Genomic DNA, 18,081 nt, shown 5'->3' on the forward strand with positions numbered 1-18,081 from the left:
TAACTCTCCTTTTAGGAATCTCCTCCTGCATTGTCCTATTTCTTACTGAATTTAGAAAATGCTACTTCCTTCACCTGACACTATAGACTTTGGAAGGGGGATATGTAATGACTTCTTACTGCTGGTAGTCTGTAGGTACCCCAATAGACCTTTTTGCTTCCTTTAAATCTGCTGACATCTTTGAAAGTAGTCACTTTATTGTATTCTATTGAACCCTCCCTGTCAGATGCTATTTCTTGCCAGGGTCATTCATGGTTGATACACGAAAATCAGAAAAATCAATAGCTTCTCCCTTCGAAGTAAAGTAAAAGATTCAAATGAATGGGGTTCATAGTTACTTTTAAAAGTATGTTTCTCTCTATATAAACAATCTCTACATTTTTCACCACTGTATATAGTGGTTTGTGCATAAAATACTTACTAGAATTGGAGATTAAAGCCAGGCAACTCCCTACTTATTTGCTTATAGAGTTTTTCCTCAAGACATAAGGGTTGACACAATGTGGAATGTACTGTTGTTTAGATCAGGAATCATATAATGATTCATTTAGTGACAATGTACTCAACTCAATGATAAAATTAAATCATACGTGTGAGTGTACATGTTCAAATAAGTCACTCTACACATACACACATACCATTCTGCAACAACATGACTACTGGAAGACCTCACTACAGTGTTGCAAATATAAATGAAGTTTCGAGTTTTCTGATAATTATATATTTAGAAGTACCTTAATTTTTCTTGCCTCCGTGCCCCTAAACTAGCCCATAAGCTAGCATTTTCCCATCGTATTTAACTAAAGAGATGCAAAACTTAAGAAATATATACTTTTACAGAAGGTGAACATTACTGTTGGGAAGAGAGGCAGAAATGGCCCCAAAACTTTTTTTTTTTATCTCAATAAAGTTGGGAACTCGATATAAATATCTCAGCTATTTAGCCTGTTTTTCTCCCAGTTTATTACCTGTGAAGCTGTATTAATATGAATGTTTTAAGGTAAGCTAAATAATTGAATAAGTGGGGAAAATGACTCTGACTCTTTCTAATTTATGTAAAATACTATCTTTATGGTTTTCAATTACTTAAGAATTCATTCGTGTTCACTTTTAAATTTAGCACATTTAGCTCTTTCTAATTAATTTGTTGTCTGTTTTATGATACAGGGATTATTGATTAATATTGGAATTTAAGCAAGGGCCAGTCTTCATTTTACAACATGTATCATAAAACTGTAGGCTAAAGAAGAGTAATGAAAAAAAAAATGATGCATGACTTCAATGTAATTAAAAAGATGTTTTCCATTCATGAAAAATTACAGGTCTCTATCAATTCCTCCATAAACAATTATAACCGTATCATTTAAAATTATTTCAATGTCATACACATATGGCATATATTTAGATATAGTCATTAAATCTTTAAAAAGTTCTTCCTTTTAAAAACTGCAATTTTGGACCCTTTCCTGTTTTCCCTTTCTTTTTGCAATCACATGTATAACAGACAATAATATCATTATAGGTATATTAGAAATATGAGAACACACTCTAATCCCAATGTGAAGCACCATCCAAAAGCATAGCATACTGAAAGAAATAAAAAATCTTGTAAGCAAAGAGATATACAGTGTTAATGGATTGGGAGACTCTGCATAGTAAAGATCTCAATTCTCTCTAAATTGACATATAAGTTTAATGCAACTCCTACCAAAATATCAGCAAGGTCTTTTTTTGTAGATATGAACAAGCTTATTTAAAAATTTATGCAAAAGACATAGCCTTATAATAGCTATAAAAACAATTCTCGACAAAGATTAATAAAGTGAGAGGAATTATATCACCCAATATTAAGACTTACTGTATAATTGTGATCAAGACAGTATGGATATGGCAGAAGGACAGAGTTATAGATCAATGCAATGGAACAAAGAACACAGAAATACACTCATACAGATATGCCCCTTAATTTTTGAAAATGTTATAAAAGCAATTCAATAGAGGAATGATAGTCTTTTTAAGAAATGGTGCTGAAGCAAGTGAACATCTACCACAGTAAAATAAAAATCAACTTAAGTCTCACACTTCATGCAAAATTAACTCAAATGTTAAATATGAAACATAAAACTATAAATCTTATAGAAATACATATAGGAGATAATATTTGTGACTTAGGCAAAGACTTCTTATACTTGACACATAAAACGCAATTCATAAATTGAAAAATGGATAAACAAGCTTTGTTAAATTTTTAAAATGTTTTGCTGTGTAAAAGAATCTGTTAAAAAAGGATTAAATACAAGATACAGACTGGGAGAATATGCTTGTATCTCATTTGTATGAACAAGAACTAGTATCTAGAATATATAAATAACTCGTAAAAGTCAAAAGTAAAAAAATTCAATTAGACAATAGGTAATAGACATAAAATATATTTTACTGAAGTGCATATACGGATGACAGATATATACATAAAAATATCATCATCGCTAGCCATTAGGGAAATGCAAATTAAAACCACAGTGAGATAAAACTACATATCCATCAGATTGGCAAAATTAAAAATAGTGACAACACCAAATGCTAGCAAGGATGGGGAGAAACTAGAACATTCATATACTGCTAGTGAGAATATAAAATGCTATAGCTACTCTGGAAAATAGTTTGGTAGTTTTTAAACAAACTAACAAACAGTGGCAAAACAAAATATAAAACCACCGTATGACCTGAAAACTGTACTCCTGGGTATTTATCCCAGAGTAATGAAAACTCATTTCCACACAAAGGCCAGCACATGACGATTCATAGCAGCTTTATTGGTAAGAACTCCAAACTGCAACTAACCATAATGTCTTTCAGTCTGGGAATGTTTATTAAACTGTGGGACATAGTAACTATAAATGAATCAGCAATATGTATTAGCAATAAAAAGTAAACTATTTGCTACATGCAACAACTTAGATGGACCTCAAGGGATTATGATGAGTAAAATGTCAATTGCAAAGTATTAAATTCTGTATTATTTCATTTGTATATTTTTTTGAAATGACAAAATTATAGACATAAAATATGGATTAACTGTTGTCATGGGTTAGGGAGGCGACAGGGCAGTAGCTGGGAAGTGGGTGTTATAAAAACACAACAGGATAGATCCTGTGGTCATGTAAGTGATCTAAATTTTGACTATAGTGGTAGATGCACTATCCTACATGTTAAAATTGCATTTAACTAAACACACACACACACACACACACATATATAAATAAAAAAGTACAAGGAAAACTTGGGAAATCTGAATAAAATGGGTTCATTGTATCAATGTTAATATCCTTGTGATGTTTTAGTATAATTTGCAAGATATTATCATTGACACTACTGGCTAAAAATTATTCAGTATCTTTCTGTATTTTTAACTGCCCTTAATTTTACAATTATCTCATTGAAAAACATTTTTAAAAAATTTACTCAAGCTCACTCAGCTTATGTCACAGCTGGGACTCCAATGTAGGTAAGTGGTTAATGCTCCTGCTTCTTGCCATTGCTCTATATTGGCCCTCAGAAGTCCTGGATACTGGAAGGTAAACTAGACTAAGAATGTAGCACAATTTAGCCACACAGACTCTCTAAATTTTATATTTAAAATCAGCTTTTGGGAAGGAACACAGATCCTATGGTCTTGTTAAGTTGTATGAGAATATAATGGTCAGGATCACACTGCCCACCTCTGCTGTGGAATAAGTGTTGTGTGTGTGTGTGTGCGTGTGCGTGTGTCCATGCATGCATGCATGCACGCATATCTGTGGGTTTTGTGAATGTGACACTTTGGAGAAGTAATTTTTCTATACGTCAGTTTCTTCAACTGTTAAGTGTAGGATAACCTCTAGCTCATAGAGTTACAAGTGAGTTAATATTGGTAATACACTTAGAATAGCACCTGGAATGTAGTAAAATGTATACATGTTAGTAGTGCTAGTATTGCTATTATTATTGTATATTATTTTTAGGAATTATTAAATACACAAAATTACACTTTTTAAAAGCAAGGGAATACATTAAAAGCATTGGCATGATTCAGTGATGAATTGAATCATGTGTGTATTGTCTCATAATTTAATCATCTATGTGAACTAAGCATTAGCCACCTCTGCCACCTCAAGAATCACCTTTTTCCTAAATCCTGAGAAAAGAGTTTTGTCCCTCACATTTACTCCTAAGTCAGAAGTCCATTGGTGGCTACTTTTCTGGGTCGGGCTCCCTCCCAGCCATTCTCAGTGATTCTTACTCATAGACTACTGCTCACCATCCAGCTCATCACAATGGCCTAGACAGTGGCCCTTCCTGGCATGCTACGGTTCCACTGCCTGGGCCTCACCTCGAAGCTGAATGTAGAGCAGGCCTACTGTTCACCTTGTAGTCACCACAAGTCTTCCACACAGAGTTCTGTAGGAGTATTGCACTTTACTAGAGGATGGGGATATGGTTAACTAAAGAGAATTACGATGAGGGAGAGAGTCAAAACTGTATACTAAATATGGCTTTAATTCTGTGTTATGAAACAGAAAAGGAAGAAAGAATTAAACTCCATATAAGGGTCTTTTGTGGATGCTCTCCAGTTTCTAGTCTTGCTCTTCCTTATTGAAGGCTAGAAGGTCATCCCTTCTAGAAAGCCTCCATTTTTGAGGTGGAAATTAGTATCTTTCTTTAAGGAAATGCGACACCATAATAGCAAACTTTGAGCACTTACTGTATGCCAAGCAGCTTATCAGTGTTATCTACTACATTTTATCAATTCTAAGATGGCATATTTTACATTTTAATATTTCTAGAATCAAGCTGTAACTTAAATCAATGGTGTATAGAGTCTAAGGTATAACTTTTTTCTTTTGTAGTGGTACACAAAATAATGATATATCTTATAATCAATGCTTTTGTAGATTTGATGAAATATGATAATTTAATCCTCACAACAACTTCATCAGGTAAGGACGTATTTTTTATCAACATTTTACAGAGGACATAATTGAGGAACAGAGAGGTTACACAGGTAGAAATCTCAAGGTTGCTCATGGGCACAAAACTAGTAAATGGTAGATTTCAACTTAGGCAGCGTGATGCAAAAGCCTTTACCCTTAGGATATGGTCTGCTCCTCCTGGATTCACACATCTCCCCCATTCTCATTCATTATTAAAGATGGTCCAGTTCAATTCATACTGATGAAGGGAAACCTACCCATTTGATCCTGCCAACTTATGTTATTAAGCAAAACAAGTGCCAATATTTCATTTCTGCTTCTCCTTTCAGACTATGCCCTTGTGGGGCACTCATGAAGCATAAAAATTAGGCCCCTTACAGAGTCACCTGTCACAAAGATGACAACTCTTTTGTCACACAAAAAGATGGCAAAGGTTTCCTTATTTTAGAAGCTTGATCAAACTCCAGGATAGGACAATCCCTTGCAATTTCTAAAAATAGAGGCTGTGTAATGATTAACCATCTTTCTGTCCTAGCAAAAATCCAGGATGGTGAGGACAGGAATGGTTATTGTCCTTCCAGTTATATATATCTGTAATATTATTCAATATGTCCTATCCGTTAAATATATATATATATATATATATATATATATATATATATATATTCAATAATTCCCCATCAATCTCTGATACAAAGAAAGAAGTTTCATAAAAAGAGCAGTGTTTAAATGTTTCTCAACCTGTTCATGCATCAAGTGAATAAAATGCCAGAATACTTCAAAGTGAGGATAGATGATGTTAGCCTCATTACCAAAATTTGAGAGAAACAGTTGTACAGCATTAAAACTATTTATGACTTTCAGATGCTATATAACATGCAGTTGGATTTCTTTTACTACACTGACCTTTGTGAAACAGGATTTCCTTATCACTGAGAAATAACAACCAAATATAGTACTAAACTAAATACTTCACTGATATGGGATTAAGGTACTTTGTTTCGATATGTAGTGGGTGTAGGTATTTTAAAAAGACCTTCTAACTGTTCTCATTTTAAAATATTTATGATACATATCATATTTTGTACAAAAGTATAAGAATGTGTTATTTTATCTTGATATATTTTGTATTTTGTCAGTTAAATGACTTAATTGCTCTATTTAAAAATTCACTAACAAAGTGAAAATCTGTATGTGACCCTCTCTGTCTCTTTCTCTCTCTCACACACACACACAAGCAAAGCATGATCTCTATAATAAGCCGAGAGAGTTCTTTTAAACTAAACATAATAGTTACCAAAAGGGATTCATAGTTTTGAATTGAGTTCAAATTAACCTGCCAGCTAGTTCCAAATGAATTTCCATCCTATAAAATGAAAATTGTCCCGTGACAAAACTTTTAGCAGGAACAAATTCATTCCTTCTTGAGTCTATCATTTTGCAAAGCACCATGATGCGTCACTTGGAAAGGGATCTCAATTAGAATTTTTCCCCAAACTCATAACCAGGTGAACAAAATACAGAATTTAAAAGAGCACTGGTGTCCAAATCCATCAAATTGTATATGTTAAATATATGCAGTTTTTTGAATATCAATTATACCTCAATAAAGCTAATCTTTACAAAGGACACACTGATGAAATCATTTCAAGATCTGTACTCTCTTGAATCTATATATACTTTTAAAGACCACCCTCACTTTGCTTTGTTCTAGCTCACATGTATGCTCTGAAATTGAAGATGCTCTAGATGAGAATCTGTCTATCTAATGTATGTATGTATGTATGTATGTATGTATGTATGTATGTATGTAGCTACTTACCTACCTATCATTTATCATATGTTACATAAGCAAACTAGGGAATGTGTAGAAGAAACTCAGTATTTTATTTTATTTTATTTTATTTTATTTTATTTTATTTTATTTTATTTATTTTTTTCTTTTTTTCTGGCTTTATTGAAACATAATAGATAATTAGTTGCTCAAATTTATGTTGTACAATTCATTTTTGTTTTCAATTATAGTTGGCCTACAATAATATACCAGTTTCGGCTGTACAACGTAGTGATCAGAGATCCACATAACTCTCAAAGCGATCACCCCACTAAGTCTAGTACACCTCTCCCCCTTACATATTTATTACAACATTATTAACCATCTTCCCCATGCTACACTCTACATCTCCATGTCTATTCTGCAACTATCCATTTGTACCTCTTTATCCCTTTGCCTTCTTTTTCATCCCTCAACCCCCTCCCATCTAGTAGCCCTCCAAATATTCTCTGTATTTATGAGTTTACTTCCTCTTTTGTTGTTGTTCTTTCTTTTGTTCTTTGGATTCCACATGTATGTGAAATCATGTGATATTTGTCTTTCTCTATCCGACTCATATCATTCAGTGCAATATCTTCTAGGTCCATCAAGGCAAAATCTTTTCCCATCCCCTTCCTTTTAGTCTGTGTGTGTCTTTTAATCTGAAGTGAGTCTCTTGTAGGCATGTGTAGGGGTCTTGTTTTCTTATCCTTTCAGCCACTCTAACTTTTGGTTGGTGCACTTAATTCTTTTCCATTTGAGGTACTTGTTGATAGGAATGTCATTGTGACCATTCTTTATTCCTGTTTTTGATAAATGTTTTTTTCCTCTCTTTAAAGAACTCTCTCCAACATTTCCTGTAATGCTAGCTTGATGTTGATAAATTCCTTTAGCTTATTTTTGTTTGGCAGGCTCTATCTGTCCTTCTACTCTAAATGACAGCTTTGCTGGATAAAGTATTCTTGGTTGTAGATCCTGGGTTTTCATCACTTTGAATATTTTTGTCAAGCCCTTCTGTCCTGCATGGTTTCTTTTGAGAAATCAGCCACCAGTCTTATGGATGTCCTTGGCTTCCCCATCCTTTATACTGGTTGTTCAATCCTCTTCTTTATCCACTCTGTTTATTCCATCTAATGTACTCTTCATCTAAGATAATGTGTTCTTTTCTGACTGGTCCCCTTTTATAATTTCCATTTCCATTTTATGTTTATATACCTTTGTTAAAGTTTGCACTGAATTCATCTATACTTTCCCTAAGTTCCTCATCTTTATAACCAGTGATTTGAACTCAGTATCTGTTAGATGCTTGACTCCATTATTCCTGGATCTCTGTTCTGTTCTCTCACATAGTTTCTGCTTCTTGGTCTTCCCATTTTGGCTGCCTTTTTGTGTCTGTTTCTATGTACTAAGCAAAGCTCCTAAGTCTCCCAGTATTATTAGTATGGCTTTGTGAAGTAGGTGTCCAGTGGCACAGTCCTGCGAGGGTTTCAGCTGCAGGCCAAATTTAGCCCCAGCCTGTGCCCTCCAGGGCTACCAGTTAAGATTCAGCAAGCAATCCACAGATGCCGAGCTTATAGTTGCCTCGAAAGGCTACACCAGAAACTGCAGCCAGCTGCTACCAGTGTGAGTCTTGGTGCTGCTCAGCAAGGAGCACTGGACTCTCTGAGAACACAACTGGATGTAGCTTGGGTGGGGCTGCATGGTAGGGGAGGCAGAGTTTCAGGGAATCCTCTGGGTTGAGCAACCTCTGTTATCCAGTTTGATGATGCCTCAGCTATGGCAGCGCTGCCTGCACACTCTGGGAGTGGGGAGGGCTCACCAGAGGAACAATGGCTACCATGGGCACTTATGCCCAGGAGAGAGCCTCACATCTGGCCCTCGCTCCAACAACTCTGTCCCCCTATAAGTTCCTGGTGCCCCTGGAGCAGCTGCCCAGTGCTGGTGCTCAGAGCAAGCAGGTCTGTCACCATGAAAATCTGGTTGCAGACATGGTTTTTTTAAGAGGTGTCTGCTACTGCCGCTGTCACAACCCATGTCCCACTCAGCCGCTCAGGATCAGGCAGCCTTGTGTCTTCACCCCCTCCTACCTTCTACCATTGCAAGGTGATTAATATTTATCTTCCTAGTTTTCATACTTTGTTTAGATCCCAAGCAACTTTCCTTACTGTTTGCTCTGAGTTTCTATCACAACTGTGATTTGGTTGCAAGAGGGATAAACAAAGCCTCTATCATCTACACCATTTTTTCCAGCTCTCAGAATCCAATATTTTAAATAATGTGGTTTAAAAAAGCATCATCTCAGGATTACGTAGATATTATCACTTGCATTTTGCTGATAAGAAAACTGAAATTCACTGAATCAGGAAATCTGCACAGTTTCAGTCAAGATGGTGAAGTATATAGATGCTGTACTTGCCTCTTCCCATGATCTCATTAAAATTGCAACTAAAATATAGAACGATCAACCTAGAGAACCATCCAAAAACTAGAAGAACAAAAGTTCTATGACTAAGAATGTAGAGAAGTCACCTCAAGACTAGAAGGAGGGGCAGAGACACAGAAGGAGCTGGTCCCACACCTATATGTAGTAATCGAGAATGGAGAGGGATATCTCAGCTACAGAGGTCTCCCTTGAACAGTGAGGGGCCCCAGCCCCACACTGGGCTCCCCAGCTTGGAGCACCAAGTCTGAGAAGAGGTGCCCCACAACATCTGGCTGTGAAAATCAATCAGGATTTTATCCATCTGGGTGAGACAAAAGGCAGCTAGAAACCCAGGTGTCCACTTAAAGGGCTCACACACAAATTTTCTCAATCCCAGATACTCATGTTGGGCTCTAGTGGGTGGACAGAGGATGGCGAGGTGCTGGAGGCATAAAGGGAGAGAGTGGGTTGTATGACTTTTGGGCGAGGGCTGGGGGAAGAGCTGCCATTGTCCCTGTGTTAAGCCTTCCTTCCATGGAGTTGTCAGGCAGACACCATCTTGCCTGTGTTGAGCCCTCCCCCTACATTGCCAAATCTGAATTTTCATTGGCCTGGTGAACCTCACTCACTCCCCCTGGTGATTCCCTGGAACTCTGCCCCACCCAACTAGTGCAATGTCACAGGCTCTTTTGAGATTGGCAAGCAGCTGTTGTTGATTCTCATTGCAGTTTTTCTTGGACAACTCTAGGGGGTCTGTGGGTCCCAGACAGGAGGCACCTGGCTTTGGTGGGCTCTGAGACTGTTGTGAAGTGGATTTGGTCTCAGCACTGGTGCCAAGTCTGAATCTATATTAACCCACCGAACACCACTCAACCCATTCTGGTGATTCACTGACACCCCACCCCACCCAACTCCTAAACCACCCATATACTCAAGTCTCTTTCAGCAGCTGAGTCTTATGGACAGCTGGCAGGTAGTGGCAGGCTTAGGGGCTCCCTGGGCCTTCTGCTGAGATGCCTCAAACTGGGTAATGGCCTGCCTCCATTTGGAGCATGGCCACTCCCATGCATTTCCAAGTCCAACACAGGTAGCAATCAACTGTGGATTGCTTTGCAGCTCCTTCTAAGGAGCCCCTTATAAGGGGCTCCAGAATGACCAGACCTTGTGGCTAGTTTCAAACCACATAATTAGCCGCACAAGTGGCACAACTGAAGGGTGGTCTCGGCAGGCAGAGAAGGAAAAAAGGGAGGAAAACCTATAAATATAAAATGGCAATAATTACATACCTATCAATAATCATTTTAAATGTAAATGGGTTAAACGTTCCAATCGAAAGACATAGGGTAGCCAAATGGATAAGAAAACAAGACCCTAACATATGCTGTCTACAAGAGACATACTTCAGATCAAAAGACACACAAAGACTGAAAGTAAAGGTATGGAAAAAGATATTTCATGCAAATTAAACAAACAAACAAAAAAAGCCACGGTAGCAATACTTATATCAGACAACATAGACTTTAAAAAAAAAGCTATAAGAGACAAAGGGGACATTACATAATGATAAAGGACTCGATCCAACAAGAGAGTATAACCCTTGTAAACATTTATGCACCAAATATAGGAGCATCTAAATACATAAAGCAAATATTAACTAACATAAAGGGAGAGACTGATAGCAACATAGTCTTGTAGAGAGCTTTGACACCACATTGACATCAAGGGATATACCTTCCTGACAGAAAATCAACAAGGAAATGGCGGCCTTAAATCACGCATTAGAAGAGATAGATTTAATTGGTATTTTCAGAGCATTTTACCCCACAGCAGCAGAATATACATTCTTTTCAAGTACACATGGAATATTTTCCTCTATAGACCACATGATAGGCCACAAAACAAGTCTCAATAAATTTAATACATTATACCAAGCATTTTCTCCAAACACAATGGTATGAAACTAGAAAACAATTACAAGGAAAAAAAAAGCAAAACACACAAACTCATAAAGGCTAAATAATAAGCTACAAAACAATGAATGCATTAACAATGAAAACAAGAAAAAAACATCAAAAGATGTCAACACAACAGATATTGAAAATGCAATGACTCAAAATCTATGAGACACAGTGAAAGCAGTTGTAAGAGGGAAATTCATAGCAACACAGGCCTACCTCAAGAATCAGGAAAAATCTCAAATAAACAATCTAACCTTATACCTAAAGGAACTAGAAAAATAACAACAAACAAAGCCCAAAGTGAGTACAAGAAAGGAAATAATAAAGATCAGAGTGAAAATAAATGAAATAATCTGAAAAAAAAACAATATAAAAATCAATGCAACCAAGAGCTGCTTTTTTAAAAAGATAAACAAAATTGATAAACTGTTAACCAGAAAAAAATAGAAAGAACCCAAATAAATAAAATCAGAATTGAAAGAGAAGTAAAAACTGGCACCACAGAAATACAAAGGGTTGTAAGAAAATACTATGAACAATTATATGTCAATAAATTGGACAATCTGGAAGAAATGGATAAATTCCTAGAAACATACAATCTCCCAAGACCAAACCAAGAAGAAACAGAAAATTCAAACAGACCGATTACTACTAATGAAATTGAATCAGTAATTGAAAATCTCCTCACAAACAAAAGTATTGGAATACATGGCTTCACAGGTGAATTTTACCAAATATTCAAAGAAGAATTAATACATATCCTTCTCAAATTATTTCAAAAAATCCAAGGGGAGGAAAGGCTCCCAAGTTCATTCTATGAGGCCACCATTACCCTGATTCCAAATCCAGACAAAGAGATTTAAAAAAGGGAATTATAGGCAAAAATCCCTGATGAACATAGATGCAAAAATCTTCAACAAAATATTCGTATTAGCAAAACAAATTCAGCAATTCATTAAAAAGATCATATACTATGATTGAGAGGAATTTACTCCTGAGATGCAAGGTTGAGTCAATGTCCACAAATCAATTTAAAAAAAAAAGTAAACAAAATGAAGGATAAAAAGCACATAATCACATCAATAGGTGTAGAAAAAGCATTTGACAAAACTTGGCATCCATTTATGATAAAATCTCTTAGAAAAATGGGAGAAGAAGGAACATTCCTCAACCTAATAATGACCATATATGACAAATCCACATCTAACATACTGAATGGGGAAGAGCTAAACTCATTTTCCTTAAGATCAGAACAAGACAAGGATGCCCAGGTTAACCACTTCTATTTTAACATTGTATTGGAAGTCTTAGGCACAGCAATCAGACAAGAAAAAGAAAAGGTATCCAAATAGCAAAGGAAGAAATAAAACTGTCATTATTTGCAGATGACATGATACTATACAGAGAGAACCTTAAAGATTTCAGCAAAAACTATTAGAATGGAGAAATAAATTCAGTGAAGCATCAGGATACAAAATTAATATTTGGAAATCAGCTTCATTTCTATGCATCGATGATGAACTTTAAAAAAGAAAAATCAAGAAAACAATGTACAACTCCATGTAAAATAAAATACCTAGGAATGAATTTAATCAAAGAGGTAGAAGACTTTTACTTGGAAAATTATAAGACATTGAAGAAAGTAATTTAAGAAGATACAAATAAATTGAAGCATATATCATTCTCTTGGCTAGAAAAAAAAATTAACATCATTAAAATGCCCATACTACCCAAAGCAATCTATAGATTCAATGCAATCCCTATCAAAATACTAATGACTGAGGAAATACTAAAAGTGTTTTCTTTAAGATCAGGAACAAGACAAGGATGTCCGCTTTCACCACTTCAATTTGACACAGTATTGGAAGTTCTAGCTATAACAATCAAACAAGAAAGAGAAATAAAAGGCATCCAAATTGGAAAGGAAGTAAAACTGTCATTATTTGCGGATAACATGATACGTTATATAGAAAATACTAAATAGTCCATACACACAAAAACCCATGTTAGAACTGATCAATTAATTCAGTAAATATCAGGGTACAAAATTAATATTCAGAAGTTGGTTGCATTTTTATATATCAATGAGGAACTTTCAGAAAGAAAAATTAAGAAAATTCCATTTACAGTTGTATCAAAAATAATAAAATGCATAGGAATCAAATTAACCATGGAGATAAAAAACCTGTTCTTGGAAAATTACAAATCATTTTTAAAAAATGAAGAAAATACAAATAAGTGGAAGCTTATACCGTGCTCATGGATAGGAAGAATCAACATTGTTAAAATGGCCATACTACCTGAAGCAATCTATAGATTCGATGCAGTCTCTGTCAAATTACCAAAGGCATTTTTTAGAGAACTTGAACAAATAACACCAAAATTTATATGGAACCATAAAAGATTCTGATAGCCATGGTAATCTTAAGAAAGAAGAGCAAAGTAGGAGGTATCACACTATTTGATATGAAACTATACTACAAGGGTATAGTAATCAAAACAGCATGGCACTGGCATAAAAACAGGCACAGAGATCAATGGAACACAACAGAGAGCTCAGATATAAATCTATGCCTACATGGCCCCTTAATCTTTGACAAATAGTAAAGGAAGGCAAAGAATATATAATGGGGTAAAGACTGTCTCTTCAATAAATGGTGTTGAGAAAACTGGACAGATAGATGCAAAAAATTGAAACTGGACCAAGTTCTTACACCATATGCAAGAGTAAACTTGAAATGGATTAAAGATTTAAATGTAAGACCTAAAACCATAAAACTTCCAGAAGAAATCATAGGCAGCAAACTCTTTGATATAGCTACCACTAATTTCTTTTCTGATATACCTCCTTGGGCTAGGGTAACAAAAGAAAAAAATAAATGAGACTACATCTAATTAAAAGCTTTCACACAGCCAAGGAAATCATCAATGCAACGAAAAGACAACCGACTGAATGGAAGAAGATATTTGCCTATGATACATCTGACAAGAGGTTGATATCCAAAATTTATAAAAATCTCATACAATTCAACAACAAAAAAGCAAACAATCCAATTAAAAATGGGCAGAAGACCTGAATATATACTTCTCCAAAGAGGAAATACAGATGGCCAACAGACATATGAAAAGATGCTCAAGGTCACTAATCATCCAAAAAATGAAAGGTAAAATCACAATGAGGTATCACCTCATATCTGTCAGACTGGGCATTATGAATAAATCAGCAAACAACAAGTGTTGGCAAAGATGAGGAAAAACAGGAGTTCTCATGCACTGTTGGTGTGACTGCAAATAAGTGCAGCCACTATGGAAAATAGTATGAAAGTTCCTCAAAAAATTAAAAGTAAAACAACCATATGACCCAGAAATTCCACTTCTGGGTGTTGATCCAAAGAAATCCAAAACACTAATTCAAATAGATATGTGCACTCCTATGTTCATTGCAGCATTATTTACAGTAGCCAATATATGGAAGCAATCTTACTGTCCATGAATAGACGATTGGATAAAGAAAAGGTGGTACATATATACACAATGGAATATTACTCAGCCATAAAACAGACTGTAAATCTACCATTTACAACAACATGGATGAACCTGGAAGGTTTTATGCTAAGGGATACAAGTCAAACAGAGAAAGAAAAATACCATGTGTTCTCACTTATATGTGGAATCTAAAGAACAAAATAAACAAACAAAACAGAAACAGTCTCATAGATGCAGGGAACAAGCTGATGGTTGCCAATGGGAAGGGGTTGAGTACTGGGTTAAAGATATGAAGAGATTAAGAAGTACAAAAAAAATACAAATTGGTGGTTATGAAATAGTCATGAGTATATAAAGTAAAGCGTAGGGAATATAGTCAATAATATGGTAATAAGTGTGTTTAGTGCCAGGTGGGTACTAGACTAGTTGTGGGATCACTTCATAAATTATGTAAATCTCTAATCACTATGTTGTACACCTGAAATTACTATAAAATAATACCGAATGTCAACTGCAAGTGAAAAATCATAAAGCAGCGGGAAAGATGAAGGCCAATAAGGAGTTCAAACTTCCAAGTATAAAACAAACAAATCATTCGGATGTGGTGTACAGCATAAGGAATATAGTCAATAATAGAGTGATAGCCTTGTAAGGTGTCAGATGATTGCTGGATTCATGGTGATCAGTTCTTTAGGTATATAAAGTTATATGTAATAACTATGGTGTACAACTAAACCTAATACAACATTGTTTGTTAGCTATATATCAATAAAAATCTTTAAAAAAAAGAAATAAGTAGAATTAGATACATTTATAATAACATAAATGAAACAAAGGTGTGAGTTTTAAGACTAAATAAAGACAATATGTATTTGTATACGTATAATTAGAATAATGCTATAGTAGCAAAAAAATGGGAAACGATGAAAATGTCTGTTAATCGGGGATTGCCGAAAAAACTAAGGTACAGTAGGTAAATAGTGCTTGTCTTATAGCTGTTAAAATGAGCTGGCGTTTCTGCATATGCTGATTAGGTAATACTTCCAACACAGAGGGAAAAACAAAAAAAAAAATATTATATATTGTATGTTGTGTATGATATAAAATATGCCTTATTTATTTAAACTAAACAAAAATTACATGCACACACATACGTAAACACACACAGAAATCTGCCCAAAGACAGAACTAAAGTTTTTGAATTTTGTTATGTTCAACTTGTCCTATGCTTTTCACTATCATAATTTTTATGAGAGTTACTAGATAACATTTAAAAAATCTGCTGAGTTAAGGAGTGGGTAACAATTACCAAAATTATTGAACACTATCTAGACTTTTTTTTTCTATTGAGATAACCCATTTTATTTTATTTTTATTTTTTTTTAGGCGAAGCAATCCTTGCTTGACCTCACAGATTACAAGGACCTTGTCAGCTTACAATTCTTTATTTTATTTTTTTATTTTTTTAAATCTACAGCACCTGTTCTTCCTAGGTGGTCTTCCATCCAAGTACTAACCAGGCCTGCCCCTACTTAGCTTCCAAGATTAGACGGGATCAGGCTTGTTCAGGGTGACATGGCCACAGACCTATCTAGATTTAAGTGAAGGCTCCTCCCAACACTGAGAAGATTCTGTCTACATACACCCTTGCTACTCACCAAGAAACAGCATCACAGTCATATGGATGCTTGTTAAAAATGCTGAATCTCAGGCACACCTCAAAGCTGTTGAATTAGAATCTAAAATTTAACAAGAACTGTAGGTGATTTGAATTCACATTTAAGTTTGAGAAGCACTTATATACACAAGAGCTATTCTCCACTTGTAGAAGACAAAGGATAAACTATGAACCAATCTGAATATTTCATAACAGTGTAAAAATCACATCATTTATTCCTTTATTACTTCTGAAGAGATTTTATAATGACCTGTTAATTTCTATTAGCCCCAACCAGATGCATGCCTGAGTTGAAATTAAAAAAATAAAAAAGATCCCAGAATGAAATCAATTTATTGCCTTTTTAAAAAATTGTTCCTTGACCAAGTACTAATATGGAGAGTTGATTTTTTATTATATGAAATAGATGACATTAGTAAGTCAGAAAAATCAAACTTGCTGTTTCTTGTATAATTTTAAAGCATGCTGACAGCAATGAGCACTTGAGAACTTGCACACAGATGTCAATTTGCTTAGAACTACATAAGCATGGAATCAGATTAGTTTGGTCAAATGTAGTTAAAGTAAATAATGGCTAAATAAAAAAATATATATTTTTTAAGACTTTGAGTTCAGCTCAAGCTATTTATTCTCTGAGTATACAAGTTAGTTGTTTAGATTAAAATAATACTTTAACTTGGTTTGTTTCTTTTTCCCTAGAATGGTCAGTTGTGAAATAAATTGTTTGATTTGATTAGTAGTTTTGTAACTGAGTAGGCAATGTCTCAGACTTTATTTCCTCCAAAGACCAATAAAGAAGAAATTGGTATCTATCCTGTTTATATGAACATAGTTTCTTGGGCTTATCTAATGCTATAGAAATAAAATTAAATGAAAGAATATATCACATTTGAGTGCATTTTAATGTGGCCTGACATAATCGAAATGAAGCTTCATTTTATAATGTGCTACACAATTAAAGTATATTGGCAAGCTCTAGTGTCTTGAAGCCATACAAAAAAAAAATGCTTTCACAAAACAAATTATCAACATGTTCTTATGCGTTAAATAACTTTTCCAAATGTATCATGATAAATGGGGGTAAATGTAACTTCTTGGTCTATTCTTCCTGCCACCATGCACACAAAAAAAGCACATTTATACATTCTGTTTTCATATATGCAACATTATTTCCATTTATGACTTTAATTTATGAAAAAAATTATTATAAGAGAAACTAGCTTGACTTTTATTACAGTACAAGTTTTTTTTCTCCTGGAGTGTGGTTTATATAGATCATTTTGCTCCATCGTTTTTAACTAATGTTTTTTCAATAACACTAGCTTATTACATATTGTACTTAACACTTAAGCTAAATGGACATGGTTATTTTTCAGGGCTCTGGAAAATGAGAACAAAAAAAAATCAATGACTAAAATTAATTCTGAGAAAAAAGCAGGCAATGAATTAGAAAGTGAATGGAAGTACTTACTCTGAATATTCAAAAATTGTTAAATAAAACTCCATGTGTTGTTTCTATATATATTATTTGCCATTAATAATTCACTAAAACTATCCTTTTTTTCATTATCCCCTGATCAAAAGATCAAAGGAAAATTTAGAAGGTGAATCAGATCTGTTCTATGTTGTCTTGTATTGATACTATTCTTCCTTTGTTCTCCACACTTTTAATGTAGTGAATGTTTTATGATGATGTCAAAATACAAAGATAAGGCTAGAAAGCTGGGTGGCCAAAACATATAAGAATTTTAACA

The 18,081-nt window shown here is 34.6% G+C and overlaps 1 protein-coding gene and 1 pseudogene across 5 annotated transcripts in view; both read right to left on the reverse strand.

The window, feature by feature from the left end:
• Nucleotides 1–18,081, reverse strand: part of DMD (dystrophin) — a 2,254,165-nt gene that overhangs the window by 1,903,006 nt on the left and 333,078 nt on the right. The window lies entirely within an intron of this gene.
• Nucleotides 16,118–16,236, reverse strand: LOC118608026 (annotated as a pseudogene).

The sequence above is a fragment of the Rousettus aegyptiacus genome, unplaced genomic scaffold, assembly GCF_014176215.1.
Source record: "Rousettus aegyptiacus isolate mRouAeg1 unplaced genomic scaffold, mRouAeg1.p scaffold_m13_p_9, whole genome shotgun sequence".
In the NCBI taxonomy this organism is placed as follows: Eukaryota; Metazoa; Chordata; class Mammalia; order Chiroptera; family Pteropodidae; genus Rousettus; species Rousettus aegyptiacus.